Source organism: Cornus florida, unplaced genomic scaffold (genome assembly GCF_030987335.1).
Source record: "Cornus florida cultivar Cherokee Brave unplaced genomic scaffold, ASM3098733v1 CherokeeBrave_3.0.0_Hap2_Chr10, whole genome shotgun sequence".
NCBI lineage: Eukaryota > Viridiplantae > Streptophyta > Magnoliopsida > Cornales > Cornaceae > Cornus > Cornus florida.
Genome location: NW_026775580.1, coordinates 112,822,417 through 112,830,102, shown reverse-complemented (window position 1 = coordinate 112,830,102; position 7,686 = coordinate 112,822,417). Strand labels below are relative to the sequence as shown.

Genomic DNA, 7,686 nt, shown 5'->3' with positions numbered 1-7,686 from the left:
GAATAGAGTCAATAGCCAATTTTAGCAATTTATAAAATATTAAATCTAATAAACTGTTAAGCACAAAGGAATTGAAACATTCAAGCAGTATATGGCACAAGTATAAGAGAGATAGAGATGAGAGATTGCAAACTATGACTCGGCGATTTAGCGAGGTTCGGAAACTCCTACTCCTCGGCTCAAGGTCTCCCTTGAGACTTCCCAAATTCACTAGAGCTTCTCCTTAATGGTAGAAAGGAAACCTTCAATTTGAAGCAAAACCTTGCTTCTTCTTCCTTGCTAGGAGAACACCCTTCTCCTAGGCTTCTTTTGGGTCACACCAACCCTTACAAGATTGTAACAAAGTTTGTAAATGAAATAAAAGATTGAATCTCTCTCAATAGATGTACAAATGTAAGCTCACAACTAGAGTTAATAAGAATATTAATGAAGCTCAAGTTCTAGGATGACAGAATGTAGAAATAGATGAATGAAAACTCAGAGAAAGAATTTATGGCTATTGAATGCTCTTGTTGAATGTTCTTTCAAATGGTGTATCAAGTTCAGCAGAGAAGCCTTCTGTATTTAAAGAAATCCGTAACTCAATATGCCTGTTAGAAGTGGTTAGAGGAATTAAATGCAGAAATTGCCGTTGGAATTTCAGATCTCTCAAAGGAGCCGATTCTTTGTAAAAGTGGAGAAGGCTCCAATATTGAGTAGAGGAGGCTCCAATATTAAGTAGAGGAGGCTCCAATATTGAGTAAAGCAGGCTCTAATATTTGGGAGGCGGCTCTTTCCAAGAAAAAATTGTTCTACGAGCTAATTTAAGCTACTGGAGTGAAAAGAGCAGGCTCTACCTTGAGTGGAGCCTGCTCCAATACTGTGCAAGACTAAAAATAAAATTAACCGAGTCCTGTGCACTTCCTATTGATATGTAGCTTGCATATATAAGGTTCAGGAATAGATTTTAGGTATTTTAAAAACTGAATTTAGAATGAGTATGCATGAACCTAAAATCTTGAGCTTCAAAATATATTCAAATAAACTTTAACATTAAGTCTAAAGCTCTCACCATCCTATCTACCATTTTCTTCATTTCTTGAACATGATTGATTAGGCTTGATGAAGACTTGCTTTCTTCCTTTGAAATGCTTGAGTGATATTTGAAGCCCGAGATTTTCTTTGATTTCTTGCAACTTTGAAGCTTCTTTGAATCCATAGCTTGAGTACTTGAAATGCTTGAATTGATCTTTTAGCTTATCATTGAGGATTGGATATTAATCATCTATACATCACTCAATGAAAATATTAGTTCTTAAACATCATTAATGGTTTGTAATCATCAAAACATAATATTGACTTTTAGATAAAATCCTTAGGCCAACACCAATCATGGATTAATATTTTCCATAGTATAACAGGTTTATTCCAGACCCAACAACAATTTAAAATAGCTTAACCAAAATTCCAACACCCTATACAGACCAAACAGTGCACAGAAACCAAAATGAGTGCGTTCAATTGAGAGCAGGCTCATTCAGAATAAAGAGCCTGCTCTTTTTTTTAAAAGAGATTGCTCAATTGTCTTAGGAACTGGCTCCTAGCATGCTAGAGCCGGCTCCACATTCCTTTGGAGCCGGCTCTAAGGTAGAAAGAGCCGGCTCCTCCTCTTTTTGGAGCCTGCTCTTCTCCCCTTAGTTGTCGTCGTCCGTTCTGTTGCATCTTCTTCGACTCCGATGTTTTCCAGACCTCTGTAAGGTTCTTAATGGTTGTTCTAGGGTTCAATCTTAGTTCTAGGATAATCTTAACCCATTGTTAACAAATCCTAACTTGTATAGAACACAACCCTTTTTGAAGCAAACAATTACAGAATTCTCAGTTCTAAACTAATTCGATTCAAAACAGATTTCCTCGATGAAATTTGAATACTGTTTTTACTACTTGATTCAGAGTTTAATCTCGGCCCCAGATTAGTTACTAATCATCAGTACATAATCATGATCTCAACTTAATCAAAACTTAAACATAAACACCGAGAAGAAACCAATAACAGAAACATCAAAGATTACGCAAATTTCTTATGTAAATGAGATTAATATAATTCATACATGCATACAAGACTTGATATAATATTCGTTTAATCCATTTTAGTCTTTCAATAAATCCCTGGAGTCTAACTAGGCATGCACAGAAAACGAATTAACGGGAAAGAATAGAACAGAGACTTGCCTTTAAGTTTCAGAGTTGAAACCCTAAATCCACGTCTCCGAGTTTTCCCTTGCTCTGCCTTCCTATGCCCCCTCTCTCACTCTCTATTTCCCAGCAGTCCCTTGTGATGTAGACGTAACTTATGGTTTGTTTTTCTAAAACCCTAACCCCAGTAAGCTTATGTATATATAGGCTTCAATTTACTAAACCCTACTCCAACTCTAATTATAAGTCGGCCAACGTTAAATCCTAAAACCCTAAATTCAGATAAATAAAATAACTAAACCGTGAATTAACTAAATAACTTAATTAACCAATTAAGGTAACTAAAACAAATTACATAATAATAAACAATTAATTTAATTTAAATCAGTGAAAGAATTCAAATAAGTTTTCACTTAAAACAAACCAATTAAATAATTAAATTAAAACAAGAAAATAATTAAATGCACTAAAACAATTTAAAACAATTAAATTACACCAAAGAAATAAACAAACGCAATTTAAACAACAAAATAAATACCAGGACTATCCTTTTAAAATTAGGGTATTACGCTTTCTTTGGCTTCTGTTTGTTGGGCAAATATTACTTCGGCCAAAACACAAGAAGATTGTTATGCATTGTGGTTGCGGGTTGGAGTTAGAAAGTGATTTGGTTCATATCCCTGTCCTAGATCAGTTGGACACGAATCCAAACCACCAACGCCACGCTTCTTTGCTAAGTAATTTTGATAAGCAAACATGATGACCTGTTTTTGCTTTACTGTAGAAACTAGCGGCTTTCTCTTTCTAAGTCTGCGCTCTCAGCTTTGCCAGCGCAAGGGCCTGTACAAGATCGGCGGCTAAAGGAAAGGCGTCATTAATTGGTGATCGGACTTCTTCTGATTGGTTGATGAGTCGATGTCGGACGATGATTACTGTAACTCCTCAGCCGTCGGTGTGTCTATAGAAAGAAAGTAAAACGCAAGGTACAAATCTCTTTCATCATTAGAATTGAAACCATTACCACCACCACCACCATCATTCTCGACCTCAAGGGACTTTGCTTCTGCGTCGTTGGAAACTCGAGCAACCATTGCTTGGTGCATCTTCGTCTGCGGAAATTTATGAACGCTGTCATATGAAGAAGGCGCATTGGCGGAATCCAGCGACTGAGAAGCGATAGGATCAGAGACGCCGGCGGTCTGTCGCCAACTGAGATAAGTTTTCATAACTGATGTGTGAACAAATGCACGATTTGCCTATAGCACTTTGCCTATTCAGTTCAATTGCTTGAGTATACATATCAATAGCTTGAGAATATTTGTGAGCTGATTAAGCTAAACAACATGGTTAGCACAGCAGGATATGCATATTTATATGAACAAGAAAGTTAGGTACACCTCCCAAATAGTAAGAAAATGGGAGCAAGCATTTAAGGACAATATTCTTCTAGAGTTCGAGTAGGAGACAATGACCTACTGCCCAAAATTCATGCAAAAGACCGCAATTTCAAAAGGTTGAGTAAATCAGTGTATTTACATAATAATGGACTACTAGAGCCGAGTTATCTGCTAGCTTCTCTAAAATTCTTTCCTAGAATTTTTCTAATGACATTCTATATTTAGAAAGAAAGAATGAAAAACCAATTGAACTATGCTACTCAATCAAATTAAATTCAGAGTCAAGACCATCTAAATTAATAAATGTGTGCAAAATAACTAATACCAGGCATGATAAAAAATAATTAATTCCGCTACAATTTCATTCAATTGGCAAGTGATTTATATTCATATAAAAATTGACCAGATTGGTGATGAATATGTAAAAATAAATCTGATCTTGCCGTAGTTTCCATCAATAATTCTTTTTAGAGCATCAAGTAAGGTATATACCTATTAGTGATATCACTTCTCAAAAATAACAGAGCGAGAAGTTTCTTTAAAAATTATTTTTTCCATTAACATGATGGTTAAGTTATGCCCTTGAATTCTGAAGATCAACTCGACTCAATAGGCTTGAATTCAGATTAGTATGACCCAACATATATATTTTGCAGTAAAAGGAACAGTCTATGAGAGCAGACTAGTTGTTAGCAAAAATCTCCTTGGGAGATCGCATAATGGGCAGTCTGCCCAATAATTGAGATCTTGACATATTGGTCAAGATTAAAACACTTATCTGATTAGTTTATGGCTCTTTGTGTTTGAATGGACATCTGATTATCAGGGTAAACCCAAGCGGCGTTGTTGATGGAAAGAACCTTATGGGTGTTGTGGTTTGGATGTTGGACTTGGCCGTCTGAAGGTTATTGCGCAAAGATCCTTCGGCCGTGTAAGTAACACGGATTGTCGATGGACTTCATGAATACATCACGTTGCTAGACTACGACTTCATATAAATGCAACACAGATTGTTGGTCTGACAGTTGGGAAAGGATTACAAGTCACATTAACACGTTCCTGGACTTCGCCTGGATGAACACCAATTGTCATTTTGGTGGTTGAAAAGGGATAGGTTCAAATTCCATCCCACATCACGTTGTTGCTGTAACGTCGATCAAAGTGTAGGTGCAAAAATCCATCAACTTTGAAAACTCAACAAATAAAAATAAATGAGTGATTAAAAGAAAAAAGAATAATACACACAAAGAAAATAATAACAATAATAAGAACCAGAGATCCCCTTTATTGGAGGTCTATGCCTCTATTTATACAAGATTTGATGGTATAATTATGGTAAGACTTACCTTGCTTGTCCTCCACGGTTTTTCCTTATACAATTTGTTCCATATAAGGTTTCTTCTATAAAGGTTTTTCAACTTATGTAATTCCTTCTATGTAGGACTTCTTCCATATAAGACTCTTTCTATATAAGAGGCTCCTCTAATTGTATGATTGATGGAATCAAATCTTGGTTTTTACTTGTGCTAGGCCCTGGTGCGGATCTGACTTGTTATCTGCGGACTTAGTGATCGTGCCAGGCCGGGCTTTCTTTCATCACGGGCTCATGCTTTTGTCTTGGATCATGTAATGTCTTGTTGAGCTAGGCGTCGTTCCTGGGCCTTGGAAGGGCCTTGGTTTACTTAGCCCAAAGCTATTGTATTGGGTGGGACCTTTGCTGGCTGACGTAGCTTGCCTTAATTGGAAGGGGAGATTTTTGCCCCCACAAACACGCCTTTCAGATTTTCAAACACTTCTATACGAGTACCCTTCACTCTCAGAACATCAGAGTAATACCTTCTTACTGCCCCTTCTCTTCTCATGAAGTTGTGCTTGAATAACTGGAGCCACACACCTGAGGGAACTTTTGGGTTTCAACTCAGAGCTTAAACCATTGAATGATATGCAGCAAACTGAAAATTCTCAATCTTTTAAATCTTTCGAAAGATCAAATTTGAACTGGTGAAATAAGGATTTATTCATCACAAAAATGTCGGAACTGTGTAAAATCTAATTCCATTTCATTTGCTTCTAAACCTGACAATGGTTTAGCCATACTATTCAACATTAAGTGAACTTCTTTCATTTGTGGGTGAGATGCATCTCCAACTACAAACTCATGGACATTGCCATTAACCTCAATTGAACTACACCCAGGTGCCTTCTTGACTCCTAGAGCTTTCATATTGTGTCTTACTTTCGTCACGTCTTCCCATCTGTGAGTAGAAGCATAGATATTGGCCAGAAGAGTATGGACACTGGAATCATTAGATTCAATTTCCACAAGCCTTTGAGCCACATATTCACCCATATCAACATTACCATAGATTCTGCAGGCACTCAGCAAAGCACCATAAAGTGGAATTATAATCTCATTATTTTTGTCTGGTACATCTTCAATCAATCCCTCTGCTTCAACTAATCATCCAGCACGACCAAGGAGGTCAATTAGACACCCATATTGTTCTAACTTTGGTTCAATTCGATACATCTCTCTCATTGAATTAAAGTACCAACGGCCTTCCTCTACCAGTCCCCCATGACTGCAAGCAATTAAAACACCAATAAATGTGATATCATCAGGTTTAAATCCGGCTTGTTTCATACCTGAGAACAGTTCAAGTGTTTTTTTGGTTTTGCCATTCATAGCAAGTGCACAAATAATTGAAGTCCATGAGGCTGTGTCCATCTCTTTCAACCCATTGAAAATCTCCAAGGATTTCTCTATGCACCCACATTTTGCATACATATCTACTAGAACAGTACCAACAACCGCATCAACTGTGATTATGTTTTCATCTATGTAACCGTGGATCCATTTTCCTTGTTCCAGAGCTCCCAACTGGGCACAGCCCATAAGGAAAGCAACCACAGTGAATTTATCAGGCTTAACTCTTTTGATTTGCATCTCCCGAAACAGAGCTAGTGCCTCATCAACACAGTTGAACTGCATATACCCGTTAATAATAGCCGTCCAAAGAATAATATCCTTAACTGGACTTCTCTCAAACAACTCCCTAGCTTCATCCAACTGACCGCTGTTCACATACCCAGACACCATACTTGTCCAACAAATCACATTTTTCTCTGGCATTGCGTCAAAATTTTGTCGGGCTATACTTAAACATCCACACTTGGAGTACATGTCCAACAAGGCATTGCCAACTATAGTGGTAAATCCAAGCTCATGGTTAACATACCGGTGAATTTCTTTACCAAGTTCCAAAATTTTCAATTCTGTACAGGCGGAAAGAGTACTTACAACCGTAGCTTCTTCACGCTTCAGATTACTTTCCCATTTCATACGCCGAAAAACATCAACAGCATCCTCAAATTTGTTACATCTAACATATCCAGAGATTAAGACATTCCAAGAAACCACATCTCTCTCTCAAGCATTTCATCAAACAACTTCTTTAATTTCACAACATAACCCAGTTCTGCATACATGTCCATGAGCGAGTTACAAACATAACAATCAAACTCAACCCCACTCTTTACAACAAACCCATGACCCTTTTCGCCAATTAAAACCTCCCGCAAGCATCCGATGGCCTTGAAAACAAAGGGGTAGGTGAAATTATCTGGCCACAAACCGTGCATCCTCAATTGATCAAACAAAAAAAGAATTTTTCTAAAGCTACCTTTCTTGGCATATGCTTTGATCATTACATTGTAAACAAACAAACTCGGGTCTTCAATGTAATCGAAGATCTTCTAGGCGTAGGATAAGCTTCCAAGAGATGGATGTGTACAGAAGACCATGAGCTTGCCGAGGGTGTCTTTGTTTTGGTGTACACCAGTCCTGAAAACTTGGGTTTGGATTTGTTTGAGTTGTTTCATGGACTTGCAGTTTCGAAGGTTGTCTATACATGCTTTCTTGGTGAGTCTGAAGTATGAGTTAGTAGTAGTTGACAAGTGAAGTGGTTTTGATAGGAATTGGCAGGAAATAGACTTCAATGGCAGAAACTTATGTTGAGAGATCATGTGACCTTGCTCTTGTTGTGCCTTGCCTAGAATGAGCTGAAAGGCCACACCTTCTTCTACTTAACAGCTGCTTGATTGGGCCACCAGTCAG

General features: G+C 37.6%; 1 pseudogene; it reads right to left on the bottom strand.

Annotated features, from left to right (window-relative positions):
• Positions 1 to 4,781: 4,781 nt before the first annotated feature.
• LOC132277244 (pentatricopeptide repeat-containing protein At1g31430-like) lies at positions 4,782 to 7,686 on the bottom strand (annotated as a pseudogene).